The sequence below is a fragment of the Myotis yumanensis genome, unplaced genomic scaffold, assembly GCF_028538775.1.
Source record: "Myotis yumanensis isolate MYYU_CA2020_CCGP unplaced genomic scaffold, mMyoYum1.0.hap1 SCAF_11, whole genome shotgun sequence".
Classification (NCBI taxonomy): domain Eukaryota; kingdom Metazoa; phylum Chordata; class Mammalia; order Chiroptera; family Vespertilionidae; genus Myotis; species Myotis yumanensis.
Window position 1 is genome coordinate 56,557,743 of NW_027223762.1, and position 15,594 is coordinate 56,573,336.

General features: G+C 52.3%; 1 long non-coding RNA gene across 2 annotated transcripts in view; it reads left to right on the plus strand.

The window, feature by feature from the left end:
- The first annotated feature begins 4,386 nt into the window (after positions 1-4,386).
- Positions 4,387-15,594, plus strand: part of LOC139019513 (uncharacterized) — a 55,658-nt gene continuing 44,450 nt past the window's right edge. The window contains exons 1-2 of one of the 2 annotated variants that reach the window (XR_011473117.1): positions 4,387-4,921; positions 5,039-5,136. This is a non-coding gene — a long non-coding RNA (uncharacterized lncRNA). The other variant, XR_011473116.1, reaches the window with a different exon arrangement.

A 15,594-nucleotide genomic window follows, 5' to 3' on the forward strand; every position in this document is an offset into this window, starting at 1 on the left:
TCCTGCACTGGCTGCGGGCTCTTTCCCAGAGCTCAGGCCTCCCTCAGCAGTAGGCCTGCCTCCTCCTCCTAGCTCACCAGTGCTTTCTGGTCTCTCCTCATCACCAGTTCTCCCCTCGAGACCAAGTCATTTCCGTCAGCAAGTCTACAGATGAGCTATTATTTCTCTCATCTTAACTAAAAAGGAAATTTCCCTTGACCCCCGGGCCCCTCCAGTGACCGTCTATTTCTAGAAGGCAGTATCTCTTCTCACTGTCTTCCTTCTCTCTCTCCTTGTTGTCTCCTGACTCCCTCAGACCTTCACACCCCCTCTCTGAAAAGGACCCCCCCTTGCCAAATCCAGTCCCCCCTCATGTGTCCCCTCAGGGTGATGCAGGCAATCCTATCCTCTGAAAGCACCTCTTCGCTTGCTTTCGAAGGCTTCACTCTCCTGGCTCTCTCCTCCCACTGCCCTGGCCCTGCGCCCGGGACCCCCACCACCCTCCTCTGCTGGCTCCTCCTCACCCCTGACCCCTGAAGCTGTGGGTCCCAGGGCTCAGCGTTTGCTTCCTTCGTCTGCTAGTACATTCATTCCTCTGGTGAAGTCATAGCCTCGTGGCTTTCCCGATTATATTCCATCTAATGTAAGATGCCCTCAGTCATGTGTACCGTGGAATTCACGTTCCACCAAGAAGGGAAAACACTGCCAGTGAAGCTCACACTTCCCATCATTTCGGTTGCAAGTTGCCCTTTGTTCTCAGAGTCCCTGGGGCTCTGGGTGCACGCGGATGCTTCCCTGCCCCAAACTCCCTGCTGGTTGGGAGCAGGTTCACTCTTTGCCCTCTGCTCCTCCCTCCACCTCTCTGTGATTCATCCCGTGGATCCTTCCATGGTCTCGGGGAGGTCTCACCTGGTACTGTGGCCAGCGCTGCCCCACATGGTCCATGGGATCTACTCCTGGGGCTGTTCAGTGCACACCTGACAACTATATAGTGTTACCTGACTTCATCCACTCTCCCCTCCCTCCTTCCTGCCCTCCATTCTCCTTTCCTCCCTTCTTTCTCTCTCTCTCTCTCTCTCTCTCTCTCTCTCTCTTTCTCTCCCCTTTTTTCTAGACTTTGAAGCTTACAAGCCAGAGTGAGTCTCCTAGCTCTCTGTAGTCTTCCCTGTCATCCCTGAGGCAAAGGCCCCTGAGCAGGTCTCTGTGGCTGCAGAGGCCCTGCCGACTGCAATAGGCTCGGGAGCCCCGAGAGCCATGGTGGCCAGACCGGCATTTCCTTGTCTTCTTTTGCTCCATTAAAACTCTCCCTGGGTGTGAGGTAGCGTCCATCCCAACCAAATGTCCTGCCTGCTCCCAAGGGCGCAGTGGAATGGCAGGGGTGGGGGAGGTGGGGGGAGGGTCTGCGCCAGGGTCCACAGGCAGGAGGGTGTCTGCAGATGGAGAGACCTGAGCCTAGGCTGTGCCTAGTCAGGAGAAGGTTTAGCATGTTGGAGGGAATGGGCCTGTATTTGATTAGGAGCAAAATCCTAGAAAGAAGTGCTGCGAAAGGGGGAGGGGCTGGATCTGACATGTAGGGATGGACCCCTCCCGGGAGGGAGAGTGATGGAGAGACCTGCTGGCTTCAGGGAAGGAGGGGGCCTTAAGGTGCTTTCTGATGCCCTCGTGTCCCAGGAGGAGGAGCATGGTCTCTGGGAGCACTGGTGTCGTGCGCAGCCTCATGATACTTTCGGGATGTGCCAATGGGCAACTCTAATGGAATTGATGAGAATTGTTATGGTCCCAAGGGATAGGTCACTTCAAGGCTACAATCTTTATTTCTCAAGCGAATAGAAAGTCCCTCCACTTTATACACGTCGGCAGAGTTTGGGAGGGTGCACGCTGAAGTAAGGGGATGTGTGCGCGAAGGTTTCAAAAAGTCCTTTGAGAGAATCCACGTGGCCTGGTGGTTAGGAATGTGGGCTCTGCCGCCAGGTGCCGGAGACGCATGCAGGCTCTGCCACCTCGGGCAGGCGCCTGGCCTCTCTGGGCCTCGGCTTCTTTGCTGGAAGTGAAGATGATGTCACTCCTTCGTCACGGGCTATGCAGAGGACCAGAGGCTGTCAACCCCTGCAGCTTTGGGATGCTGACCACGCACACACAGCAGACTAAAGCGGGACCCATCGGCCAGTGTAAGAACCCTCTGACATGCTAGGGTGTGCTCTCTTCAGACTGAGTGTCTTTAGGAGTGAAACTTGCTTATTTTTTTAATTCAATGAACTCTACATTTTTTACAGTGTCTCCCCCGCCCCCCGCCCCCCCCTCCCCCCTCTCCCCCCCCTCCCCCCCCCCCCCCCCTCCGCCCATTGGCAAAGGAGCCTGCAGATGTTTAAAAAGTGTTTCCACTTGAAAATGGCATCGTTACTTACTTTCTGGCGGAGCATGCAGGAATGAGCCAGCTTAAAGCGGATGCACTCTGGAGCATTCCATGTGAAGTCCTGGAAGTATGAATATATTGGGAACATCTCACGCTGATGCCCTCTGCCACTTCCTGCCCCAAATGAGAAGAGCGCTGGGTAGACGGTCCATCGGGGCTCAGACCCAGTGTTCGGCCCGACACCGTAGGATGGAGCCCGTTCCCCTGACCTGCCAAGGCGGTGGCTCAAATTGCCGCTTTGGGAGGAGGCCCAGTTTCATGCCTTAGGCCTTGCCCTGGAATGTTCCGGAAGACTCCCTGTAGCAACGTTGCTGTGGAAGAAGCCACTGATAAAGGAATGAGGCTTCTGGCTGGGCGTTTCCAGCGGGAGGATATGGCTGCCATTCAGAGCCCACATTTCCCAACTGTTCCAAAGTTTTAAAATTCGCTCCTGGTGGTTTTTAAAATGAATGCTTGTTGAGTTCCTCCAGAGATTAATAAATGGACAATGTGCGTCTTCATAAACAAAGGCTGACTTTCCACACACAGGGCTGAAGTAGCACACATACCCCCATCCAATGGCCCCTGCAGGTCCTGGTACCACGCATGCCTCTCTCGGCACTGCCGGACCGGCTGCCTCACTGTGCCCCTCAGCTGCTGGGGGGCCGCTGCCCCACTGCCACTCCCACTCATCCCTCAAGAAAGCACACTGCAATGAATTGTGCAGCAAAGATATGTCTACATTCCAGAAAAGCCAATGGGTTCAACTCTCCTGGAACCCCCGCCCCCTCAAAAAAAACACTGCAAGAAATAAGACTATTTGGCCATTTGATTCATTCAGTACAACTTTCACAGGGAACTTAAAGTACTTGGTATGATCTTATAGCAAATGCACCTATTTTCCCGTTATAAGATCTACGATACACAGCAGTAAGCAAGTATTTTCTCCTACAATGAACCCAGCCGTAAGTGAAGACAAGTCTACTGACGCTCAAGGGGGAAGGCCGCTGCACGCACACGTGTGTGCCCCTCCACAAAGTAACCACCTGATCTGCTCTCTGGGCTTGAAGCGTGTCAGAGTGTGGCCCACACAGCAGCAGGCGGTAAGCCCAGAGGTTCTGTGTGTGTCACCCTCCAGAAACCTTGACTGGCCCGATGCAGGCACAGCTGCCTTTCTGGCCTCAGAGAATGTGAGCACCCGTGGATGCTCCTCATAATTTACAAATGTGGGAAGTGCTGGGAGGCTGCCTCCTGGGATCCTGCCCAAGAAAACTGGGAGGCAGTGGCTACTCTGTTTGCAGGGAAATATTCATCAATGATGTTTAAAAGTTCAGTTGTTTATACCTCTTAATATTTAAATCTAGCATATTCTTGAAGTCTAAAAGACGGATAGAAAGTATTTGGTAAGTCACTTAGTCCTGAAAACAGGGCACACGCCCTCCTAATAAACAGCTGTCAACCCCAATAAAGAAGGTGCCTACTAAGAAGGGCTCCTGGTGGCGAACTGGGCTAAAATTCAAAAACAGTCTAGCAGTCATTTCTAAACTGGGGCCTCGCCTGCAAGCCACACTTCAGGGAGAAGCCTGTGCCAACCCGCCTGCCCGCCCTGTGCTCCTGGCCTCTGAGCCAGCCCTCATAAGGAGTTCTTGGGATCCTATTCCAACCACTAGGACTGAGACTTCCCCCCTCCAATTGGATCTGTGCAGCCACATTCCCATCAGCACCTTCAGTGGTCAATTAGAGCTGCTATAGTCTGACCAATCAGGACAGTGCTTTTCGGACCAATCAAACATCCTCGTTTGCATGAAGACAGACCATTCTGGGACCAGGGGTGGGGACATCTGTCTATATAAGACAGGTCAGCTCTCTTCCGGCTTGGATAGCACACATTCCCTGTTCACCAAAGACTAAAGACTGTGTGTCCCTGCCGTGGACCAAAGCGTAGGAGAGCAGCCTGGCCTGAGGGCCACCTCCCACAGGGCCACTCACAGCTGTGCTGTTTCATCACTGAGCTGTTCCACAATTAAGGTATTTGCACTGGATATATTTCCTTCTTCACTGCGCCCCAAATTAAGAATTCCTATTGGCGTTGAATTGCACCAAAGACCATCCATGAAAGCAGTGTTGAAGAGATCACGATTCATCGCATTAGAGGAAGATATGCCAAAGGAAGCAGTAAGCCCAACCTTAAAGAGCAAGACACTCTCCCACGCCTCTCCCTTCCCTGAAATGCCTGGAGAAGCACAAGAGTTTCACACATGAGCTTTGTGGTGCATTTCAAACTGTCAGTGTATGTTTGAAATTCCAATGCACATGAGAGTCAGATGTCATTTTTTCAGTTGTTCTCAAAGGTCCCAAATAAAGCCTCACCCCTGGGGCGACATGTGAGGCCTGGGTCTCCAGGGGCCAGGAAGGCTGTCCTTCCAGGAAGGGCTGCACAGACCCTGGGAACGGCCAGCCAGCTCACAAGAATGAAGAGAATGTCGGGAGAGGAAGTGGTGGCTGTGAGTCAGCATGAGTCACCTCGTTCCAATGAGAATGAAGACTGAGGTTTGTGCCTCTTTTCTTTCTTCCTTCTTCTTTTTTTTTTTTTTTTTTTGGCTCAATTGTGCGGACATCATTGGGATTGGAGGGAAATGAGTGACTGTATGGCCGTTGCTTTTTAAGTTTCAAACAGATTTTCCAGGCCGGCTGTGCCTGAACCGGTGGCTGCCTCCTGGTCGTTGCTGCCCGCTCCTGGAAGGTGGAGCCATCACCTCTCCCTGGTGAGTATGTTTCTGTCATTTTTATCACCATTTCTGCTGGAGAGTCTCTGCTGTGTCAAAGCTGCTGGCGTTTGGCGTGGACACTGTGTTTCATTCAAACTTTGAGGAGCCTGCGTTTTAGAGAAGTGGCTGCCTCTGTCCCCACCCCCATCGCTACTGTATTTAGCCTGGTTGTGGGGGAAGTTTCTGAGTTGGCAGCTGTGAGAACGTAGATGCTTGTCATATAGTGTGTCGGCTTGGAGGAGACAGAGATGCTTGCCTGGAAGAGAAGCTAAGCTGTTGGAGGTCCTGTGTGAGCCACGGTGGAGCTCAGAGGTGGGGGTGGGGGTCTGTGCTGGCCCGGGGTGCTGAGGTCGGTGCTTCCGCCTCTCTGAGCTGGAGGAAACTGCCTTTAGCAATTTCTGGCCGCATGGTCTGAGCTGCAGGAACTACCAGGGAGAGGCAGCATGTTGGCTCCCCTCTCCAAAGGCATAGGAATGATTCTGGGAACCTACTGTGCGTCTTTTCCTTTCCCTTAGCACTGAACATCACAAACTGTAGCGGAATCAGAAAGAAAAACTGCTGGGGGCTGGAGCAGGGGTGAGGACAAGGCGGCTGAGTTGTGGAGGCCTGCGCTGACCTTGATGTGTGTGTTTCTCAAACTGTTACTATTCTGATCAGGCTTAGTTTGACTGTCAAGTAAAATACGGGAAATATATATTTATTTAAACGTCGTTCCAGTTACTGTAAATGAGATCGGTTAAAATGTCATAAAGACCTTATGATAAACAATTTTGAATTTGCTTAAAAAGCTGCACATCAGTGAGCAGGGTATGACGGCACTTTTTCAGTACAGTCATTTGAGAGCGTGGGCTTCCTGGGTTAATAATGAGTCAGCACCCAGCTTCTGAACTCGGAGCAGCTAAGAAAAGGCTTGCTCACCCCCAGCACAGCACACTGGCTGGCTGCCCCCTCCAGGAAGATTTGGCTATTGGGCTCTTTGGTTAAAATCAACTTTGGACGCCTCCCCTGTTTGGGTGCCCCCTCCCCCCCAGGTGTTTGGTCCCAGCTCAGAGGTCCCGTTGCTAACAGTCCCCAGGCTAGCACCAGCTCCTCTAGCAGATGGTGGTGATTTTTAGGTTGAGTATACAGTTTGCTAAGGAAAAAAATGCAGAGTTTATGACAGGCTGCGGTGGCTCAGGGCTGAAGCTGCATCTGGGGTCCTGTGACGTCACACCCACTGAGGGAGGGGCCAAGTGGGAGAGGCGCTCAGGGCTTGAGCTTCTAGCTGGCAGCTCTGCACGTGTGTGTAGGGTGGGAGATGGCCCCCTCGAAATCAGAGAGCAGGATTACCTTCCTCGAACCTTACTCTTATCTATAAAGTGAGAGAAGTGTTAAGGAAATTAAAAATAAAATAAGATAAAATAGCTGGGGTTTGCAGGCATGCAGCTCAGGGCCAAATGCAGTCCTGTTTGAATGCGTCCCCCCATTGAGTTCGGTTGGACCCACTCAGGACTGGGTTTTGTGCTTGGATGACTATGGGTTGAGTCCAAATCCCCTGCTCTCCTGGGGCCTGTGAAGGGTGGCTGCCGTCCTGAGGTGGTGCCTCAGTGCTTCCCACACGAGCACTTCCTCGCCCCCATTTCGGAGATCGCCGGGGTTGGGTGTGTGTTGATGCCCATGTCCCGTGTCATCATATTCTCCCGGATAAACGCTATTGGGCAGTAGCTTGAGGTGCTGACTTTATCCTAGACACCGAACGTCTTCCTTGATGTAGAATTCGGGCCGTTGTATGGAGGCTGGGGGTTGACTCACCTCTTACCCACGAGGAAAAAGCCTGTGGTAAACTGAAATTATTACTTTTGTAATCAGGAGGGAGAGTTATTGTAAAAGGCCAGAAATGAGGCCATGAGCATGTCTGAAAATAGAGCATTTATTATATAATCTGCTTTGTCATTTCCCCAACCATCGAGAAGAGTCAATGCTGAGTGTGGATGGGCAGCAAGGGAAGAGGGGAGCGTTCTGAGAGCAACTGAGCAGATGCTTACAGGGCATCTCTGCAGAAAGTAAGTGCTGACAGTTTGAGGACACCTGGAAGTTGCCCAGAGCCCTGTGGTCAGGCACCCTCAGCCTAGGGACCATCTTCTGGCTTGCTCGCTCTGTCTTCACTCTACCCTCACCAGCACCTGACTTCCTGCTGGTAGGCTTCCATGGTACCTGACAGGTGTCTCCACCACTGCTGCCATGTGGTGAACTTAGCCTCATGTTGAACAAGTTACTTAACTTCTTGCTGTCCCACCTTCCTCATGGTGAAATGTGACTGGTGATAGGATCTGCCTCGTGGGTTCCTGTGATGATCAGTGATGATTGCTTGCCACAGGGGTGGGGAACATCCGGCCCATGGGCCATATAAGGCCCGAGAAATCATTTGGTCTGGCCCTGCCAAGGCATTAGGAGTGGGTTAATGAAATGTTTGACCAAATATAGCAGGCTAATTTTTAAGTTGATAATTTTGTATGGCCCATGTATGATGTTATAAACATCCAAATGCCCCTTGGCAGAAAAAAGGTTCCCCACCCCTGGTTTAGCACATGAGTTACAGGAGCCTCAATAATTGTGAAGTACATATTCACTGACTCAGAAATGTAACAAATACATTTGTATCTCTACCTGGGCTCTGCCCTCCGGGCATCCATAGGCATTACCTCTCATGCCCCTGACAGAGAGCCCTTTTGTGTCATCAATTCCATGGTGTGTTTCACCTTTGCAAGACAGTTATTGATCCGGTAAATGGGAAATGCTTCTTGGCTCTCTCCTGGGGTTCCAGATGTCAGGATAGTCATCGCCATTACATTATCCTCACAATCACCATCATCACCATCACATCATCATCACTATTATCACCACCACAATATCACAGTTACCATCACCTTCACCATCGTCATCACCACTATCACTATCATCATCACCATTATCATCATATCATCATCACCACCGTCATCATCATGGTCATTATTACCATCATCACCATCATCATCACCATCACTGTCATCAGCAATATCCTTACAATAGAACAGCTCCAATTTTATTCAGCCCAACTGCATGACAGTAACTTTCTGTGACTACCTTTACCTCCCAACACACACACACACACACACACACACACACACACACACACACCCTGGACAAGAGGAAGGATGGCTGGTTACTAGACTCCCTTGAGGTCCAGGATTCCCAGGCAAGTGTATCAGGCAGGACAACTTTTTCAAAGATGCATCAGGGGTGGGCACGGCCCTCACCCTCAGCATGGGAGTGGAGTCAGAGAAACAGCAGAGGTGAGTTCTGGGTGTGATTCAGCAGACTGAGGCCACAGGCCGAACAACCAGGACCCCAGCCTCAGGCTTGCCCCCAGGGTGGAAGCAGTACTCACGCTTCCTGTCTACAGCCAGCTACAGTCAACTTCTGGTTATTTGAAAATCATCACAGTTCATGGAGCTGACTCATCTTGAAAATATTAAATAAGACACTTCAAACTAAAACCACAGTGCACATAATTTGGCCCTCCCTTGCCAGTTCATGAAGTGCTTGGAGCCAAATCAACACACTCATTCTGCTCAGCTGCCCTCCCTGGTGTTGACCTGGCAAAGGAAGGCAGCCGGTGCTTCATACCTCTCCTTCGGAGACTTTGGGAGTGGAGTGCCAAGCCTCGCCATGATGTGCCGGTCAGTTGTAACTGGTGCTCACATGTGGGGAGTTTTCCCCTGTGCCACACCCCAGAGGGTTCTCTCTGCCACATGCTGAGGGTGGGCAGTTGGGGGGGCGGGGGGCTCAGCCCAGGGCTACAGGGAGGGATTGGGCTCCTCATTGGTGCGGGAGGGTTCTGGTTAGACCACAGAGCTCAGGAAAGGGAAGTCAACCCAGGTCGGAAGGAAGTAGGGCGCCCGGACGAGGAGCTGGCAGCAGGCGTGGCTGGTCTCAGAGGATTCCTCTGATTTTTTTAATCCTCAGCTAAGGATATGTTTTTTATTGATTTTTAGAGAGAGATGAAAGGGGGAAAGAGAGAGAAGCATTGATGTGAGAAAGAAACATCAATCAGTTGCCCCCCTAAATGGGAATAGAACCCTAACCTAGGTATGTGCCCAGACCAGGAATCAAACCTGCAACTTCTTGGGACGACATTCCAAGCAACTGAGCCACTGGCCAAGGTTGACTTTTTAAAATGGGTTTTATTGCATCTTCTATAATTGGAAAAGCTAATGACTATGGCCAATCTCATCCATTCCTGCTTATCTTTTGCTTTCGGGATTGACCATCCTGCAGGTGAGGGCTTCTGCTACAGACTTCCAGCCCTTCCCCCACCCTGTCCTTTCAAAAATGTATCGTACTTAAAATATTGGCATTTTTAATGAGGGCCGGAATGTACCATTTTAGCTGTTCTCAATGGTCAAATCACAGAGTGTGAGGGAGGCAGCCACAATTCAGCTGGATATAAATAAAAGCTTTAAACAACAGCAGTGTGTCCAACCAGCGTCAGCTTTACTTTCTTTCAGACAGAAAAGATAGAAGGCAGGCTGCCCAGGGCGAGGGTCAACAGGCAGCCCTTCGCCCATCTCCCTGCTCTGCCGTCTTAGCATTGGCTTCCTTCCTCAGAGTTGTCTTATGGTTTCAAGGAAGTTGCTGGAGCTCCAGCCATCACACTGCATTCCATACGGAGGGGAAGGGGCGGGGTGGGGTGGGCTGGGGACGATAAAATGTTAAGTACTCTGGGTGTCAGGCTCCCTTGAGGACCTTTCCGAGAATCCCCTGCGAAGGCTCTCAGTCTCCGTCGTTCATGGACTGCGCTCTCTGTCAAGGAGCCTGGGAAATGGCATTTTTAACTGGGCACGTTGCTGCCCCTGACAACACAGGAAATGGATATGGATGGGCAACAGGCAGTCCCCTGACAGGGTGCTCCTGAAGACAACTGGACTCTCAGTCCTGTCTGCAGACTTGGGGACCATTCCTCGGCCCCTCTGTGACCAGGGTCCGTTCTGTGAAATAACCACTGACTCTCACCGGCAGTGTCAGGGGGGTGTAGAGACCGGATCCCTGGCTTCAAGGCTGTTGAACAACTGGGAGGAGGGCATTCAAAGGGCAGAAATCATTGTTTGATTTTGGTGTTATGTCTAAGTAGAATTTCTTTTTATTCATGCTTTCTGCAAATATTTATCACGTATCCAATAATATAATGATCATCCAAACACTGCCTCATTTATGGCGTGCTTGCTTGGCACCAGGCTCTGCTCTGGGTGCTCTGCAAATGTGACCTCACTTAGTCTGGGAGTGGAGCAGCCAGGGACCTGTCCAGGCCTGGCTTCAAAGCAGGGGGAGGCAGTGCAGCAAAGGGTGGAGTCGCTGCAGTACAAGGGGCTCAGGTTCCAGGGACAGGGTTTATTCCTATACTTCAACCTGATCAAAGGCCAGAGAAGGAGAAACCACACACCTCATTACCTGGTGGCACAGTTAGGGCCCTGAGGACAGGATGCAGTTGGTATTCAGCCTGTAGGTCCGCTAAGGGGTGTGTTAGGGTGTCAGGGTCCTCCCGTGTGGAGCTGCCTTACCTGCCTCCGGTATAAGGGCAAGTGATCTCCGTGGCCCCAGGGCTTTGCCTCCGTGGCCCTTTCCTCCTGAGGAGACAGTCATGTTATGACCGTCTTAGTACACAAATGAATGTTATCCAGACCGGATTCACTATTACATATTCATGTTCATTGTATTTGGTGTTTTCTTCTGATTTCAGAATAAACGGAAATATTGTATTTTAGGAGTATTGTCCCCCTGTGCCCAGTGCAGAGGTCAGCCCTGGGAGGGCTAGACCACAAGGAAGGGCCTTGTTGCAGCAACAGGCTGGTCCCTGGCGGGCAGCCCCTGGACTGTGGGGCCCAGGACTTGCTCCTGGCCACTCCCCCAGGAGCCGTGCTGTTCGCTCCAGTCCCATGGGGCGGCATCGGTGGGAGGCCACGGCAGGGTGCTGAAGCCACTGCTGGAGCCCAGCCATCTACCCACGACGTGGCAACTGGCTCAGCTCCTGCTGGCCTCGGTCTCCAGGCTGAGATAGGAGCACGGGCATCATTACCGCAGAGGGCTGCTCTGAGGAGGGAGGGAGTTACTGCATGAAGAATTCTTAGAAAAGCGTTGCACATCCTGGGTATTCAGCAGTGTTAGCAGTTAGTGGGGACCGATGCCTTCTTGCCATTTACCCTGACTGTAGTAGCCTTTCTCGGCGCCCAGACCACCACCCCCACAGTGGCCTGTTCATGCCAGCTTTGGCCTCCCAGGAATTACGCAGTCCTGCCTCTGAGGTTCGTTTCCTGCAAGCCCTGGGGCAGCATTAGCTGTAGAACCCTGGGGAAAGAGGTTCTATTGTCCATTCATTCATTCACTCATTCATTCATTTATTCATTCTTCAACAAATGTTTATGGAGACTGAGGGAGGCAGCTGATAAGCAGATGGCTGTGAGGAGGCTGTGGGAGGAGGTGTGCCGGTGGTGCAGGGGGGGGCCTCTCTTGTCTGGGGTGGGCTCGACTTCCTCTGATGAGAAGGCATTTGAGTGGCGATCCGACAGGAGTAGGTATATGCATTTGCTTTGTTTTCCCTGGATGGATAGGACAGCTAGCGAGAGTCCGTCTCCCCTCGATATCTGTGTCCACAAGAGAGTCGGGGAGCCCTAGCCTCTCTGACCCTCTGTACATGTGAGGAGGTGCCCAACAACCCTGACTCCAGTTCGAAGGCACTGCTTTCCACAGCAGTCCCTCTACTTGAGCCCCTGAGGGGGCCGAATCTACATTTAACCCCTTCTCTCCTTGCGGAGACAGCACAGCAAAGCCCGTGCTGAAATTCTCCGTGAATGACCCAGCTTGTGTTCTGGCTTTTGCACACTTTGGACCTAGCTCTGCCCCCCAAAGCCACTCCTCACAGCCACAATTATTACGGCCATAACTCAACACACTCAGTAATAGTCATTGAGCAATCATTCCGCTTCCAACCTGCTGAGTCACAACACAAGCCCGGCTTCACCCACACCGAGCCCTCCAGCTGTGCAGGCACCGCCTCAGGTTCAGGCTGCTCCTTCTTCCCTCAGTTCCTGAAAGACGCAGCGGGCAGCGAGGGGACCAGCAGCCTTCAGCCTGGGCTGCTCTCTGCGGCACAAATGTCAGATTTCTGATGTCCCTGTTTACATGGGCAGTGGCCTCCCTTGTCCTGAACACTAGGCTGAGGTTTTGGCCAACACGCCCATCGCTGGACCAGCACTATACCCACCGTCAGGCCGACTTCCCTGCCTGTGTGGGGACCGGTGTGAAGCCACATCTCTCTCGTTTTGCATTTGAGAAGCTGACTTGTTGCTTGCTTTTTAACCTCGGTAGAACTTGACATCATTTTTAGTTTCATCTTCTAGATTTGGCCCATATATTCTCTAACATAACACGTAAAACGGCACAGCATCCGCAAGTCGGAGAGGTATCCCTGTTACAACTTGACCTGAAGTGGATGAGTGCAGATAAGAGCAGAGCCCTGTGGCCTCCACCAGGGACTGCCCGCAGGTTGCCAGTGTCTAGCACGTAGGGACAGCTCACTATGTAGGGACAGCTCATCTGGCTGCAAGCTTTCACTGATGTGGATGAAAGGGCAACAAAACGTATCACACAATCAAATGTGTGCTGTGACCCCCTACACATAGGGGGTGGGTAATGAGTCAGACTCAGCCATCCTCTCTCCTCCCCACAACCCCTCGTGATGGAAGAGCTCCTGGCAGACTAGCTAGCCCTTGGACCGCCGGTCATTAGGTACTAGCAGCAGGTTACCTGAAACATCTAGTGCCGTGGTCAGCAAATGTCTGCTCGCGAGCCACATGCAGCTCTTTGGCCCCTTGAGTGTGGCTCTTCTTAAGCCTTAGGAGTACCCTAATTAAGTTAATAACAATGTCTCTACCTATATAGTTTAAGTTTAAAAAATTTGGTCCTCAAAAGAAATTTCAATCATTGTACTGTTGATATTTGGCTCTGTTGACTAATGAGTTTGCTGACCACTGCTCTAGTGCATTTGAGGGCTCTGCTCTCCACAATTGTTGTTTCAGTTGTTTATGCACAGTCATATCTTTGAGCCTGTGGGTCGGGTGCATTTCATTTGCCTCAGATCTGCCTTTCGAGCTGGCGAGCTGGCAAGCTGGCGCCGCTGAGCTGGGCCTGACAGTCGTGGCTGTCTCTGTGCGGCCGTCCCTGTGAAGTCCCCAGAGGGCAGAGGGAAGCGTAGGATGAGGCAGACTGCCACCCAGCCACTGCGAGGTGACTGCCAGCCTGGAGGCTCCCAACCGCTGTCTCCCCCAGAGCCAATGTCACCTTCTCTGCCCACCTCGAAGGCATCACAGGGGACAATTGTTCTCCATGTTGCAGGAAATGGAGTGTTCCAGAATTATCTGAGCAAACCAATTAAACACATGATTGCAGTTACTCCCTGCTCTGCTGGGGGAAAGAGGGGCCCCTTGCTTCTCACGGGGGTGTTTTAGCTTATATCTCCTGCAGGTCTTAGGGGAGGTGAACCATGCAGCCTGCAATGCAGGCAGTGAATCCATTCCATTTTGAAAGGCTCCTGGCAGCCATAGCGTTGAGTCTAATATTTATGCGGCCTCTCATGGGCCAGGCGCGTGCCGGCTGCTTCACAGCGGTAACGTGTTGAACTCCCTCTTCCCCCGCCGAGGGCCAGCGTGGTCAGCCCAGGCTGCAGATGAGCAGACTGAGGCTCTGAAGAACTGGAGGGTGCACAGCTCAAGACAGAGATAGAGTTCCTGCCTTCATCCCAAACACCTCGATCTACAAGGGGTCCAACTCTGGCCTTGCTGGATAGTATTTTCCTAGACCACACGCAGATCAAAGCCTTTGGAATCATCAAGCCTACTGTTTCCACAAACACTACCACAATCGTTTTGGCTGTTCTCGAGAGAACTGGCTCGCATGTTCCAAGCACAGCAGCCCTGCATTCGGGGCTGCCCACCTCCGGAATGGCAACGGGTGGCCGTGGTGCCACTGCAACGCCAATAGGAATCCCCGATTTGGGGTGCGGTGAAGAAGGAAATTTTATTTACTACAAAATAGCTCAATTATGAGACAGCCTGGGTGTGAAGGCGGCCCAGGGCCAGGCCGCTCTGGCTGGACAGCTCTGCTACCCTCCGAGGTGGCCTGTCCCGCTCTGGTGTGGTCTGCTCTGCTCTGTGCCAGCCTGCTCTGGCCTACACTGCTCTGCCCGCTCTGCTCTAGGGAGGCATCCCCTTCAGGCTTCACTGGAAAGGAGAAGCGCACTCCACCAGCCACAGGGACACTGGCTTACACAGACAGAAGTCCCCGCTCCTAGAGGTTGGCTCAACCTCGTGCAGATGAGGACTCCAAATCCTCGAGGTTTGATTGGTCTAAAAGGCCCTCTCCTGATGGTCAGAAATGAGCTGCTGTGATTGCTCGGTGGGATAGCTGCATAGCTCCTGTTGGGTGGAGAAAGGCTCAGTCCTATTTGAAACAGGATTCCAGGGCTCCTTCCTAAGGGCTGGCTCTGGTGGCAGGAACACAGTGGCCGCAGGCAGTTCAGTGCAGGCTTCTCCCTGAAGTGCAGTTTGCATGAGAGGCCCCTGTGTAGAAATGGCTGTTTGTTTTTTTTTTTAATTTGAAGCTAGTTAACCACCAGGAGCCATTTTTAATAGGTATCTTCTTTCTCAGGGTCCACAGGGTTCAAGTGGAGGCCCCCTCTCCCCATCCTGGGGGAAAGGGTCAAGGGGACAGTGGACAGGCCCTTGGGTGCAGGAAAGGCACAGCGTGGGCTCTCTGTCCCAGTGGAGCCCAGGGGGACAGGGGTGAGCTGCCAGCATCAGGGTCAGGCTGTTCTGAGACATGATCCCTGGGGCTGGACTTCATTCCCAGGTGACCATCTGGAAAGCAGACGAGGCCAGACAGGTGAGCGGTGACGTGGATGCCGTATTTCATGAGAGTCCCAGACCCCCAACACCAAATTGTATTTACAGACAGAGGGACGAGGATATGGATGTTGGGTGTTCACAGAATTCATCTCAGAATTCTTTTACAGTAAGCAAACCTCCCTGGTGAAATGGGTGCTCTTGCTGTGGCGGGTGACACCACAAACACCCCTGGGCCAGGCACGGCTGGAGCTCACCCAACAACCCTGAATGAGGATCCCCATTTTCTCAGAAGAAGCAGGGCCTGAGGTCACAGAGCCAACGAGTGAGGGCGCCAGAGTCCCGGGCCAACTAGTTCTACCGCCCCAGCAGCTCAGCAGACAGCAGTCCCTTCAGCCTGGGCCTGCGGGGCTTCCTGGATTTTGTCCCTGAGCACCGGGGGCTGAGAGGACGGGCGCCAGCCGCTCCTTTCCCAGGCCAGGGACCTTCCCAATGGGAGCGTTTTGATTAGCAGCAGGGTTTTTGTGTTGTTGTTTTTTTAATT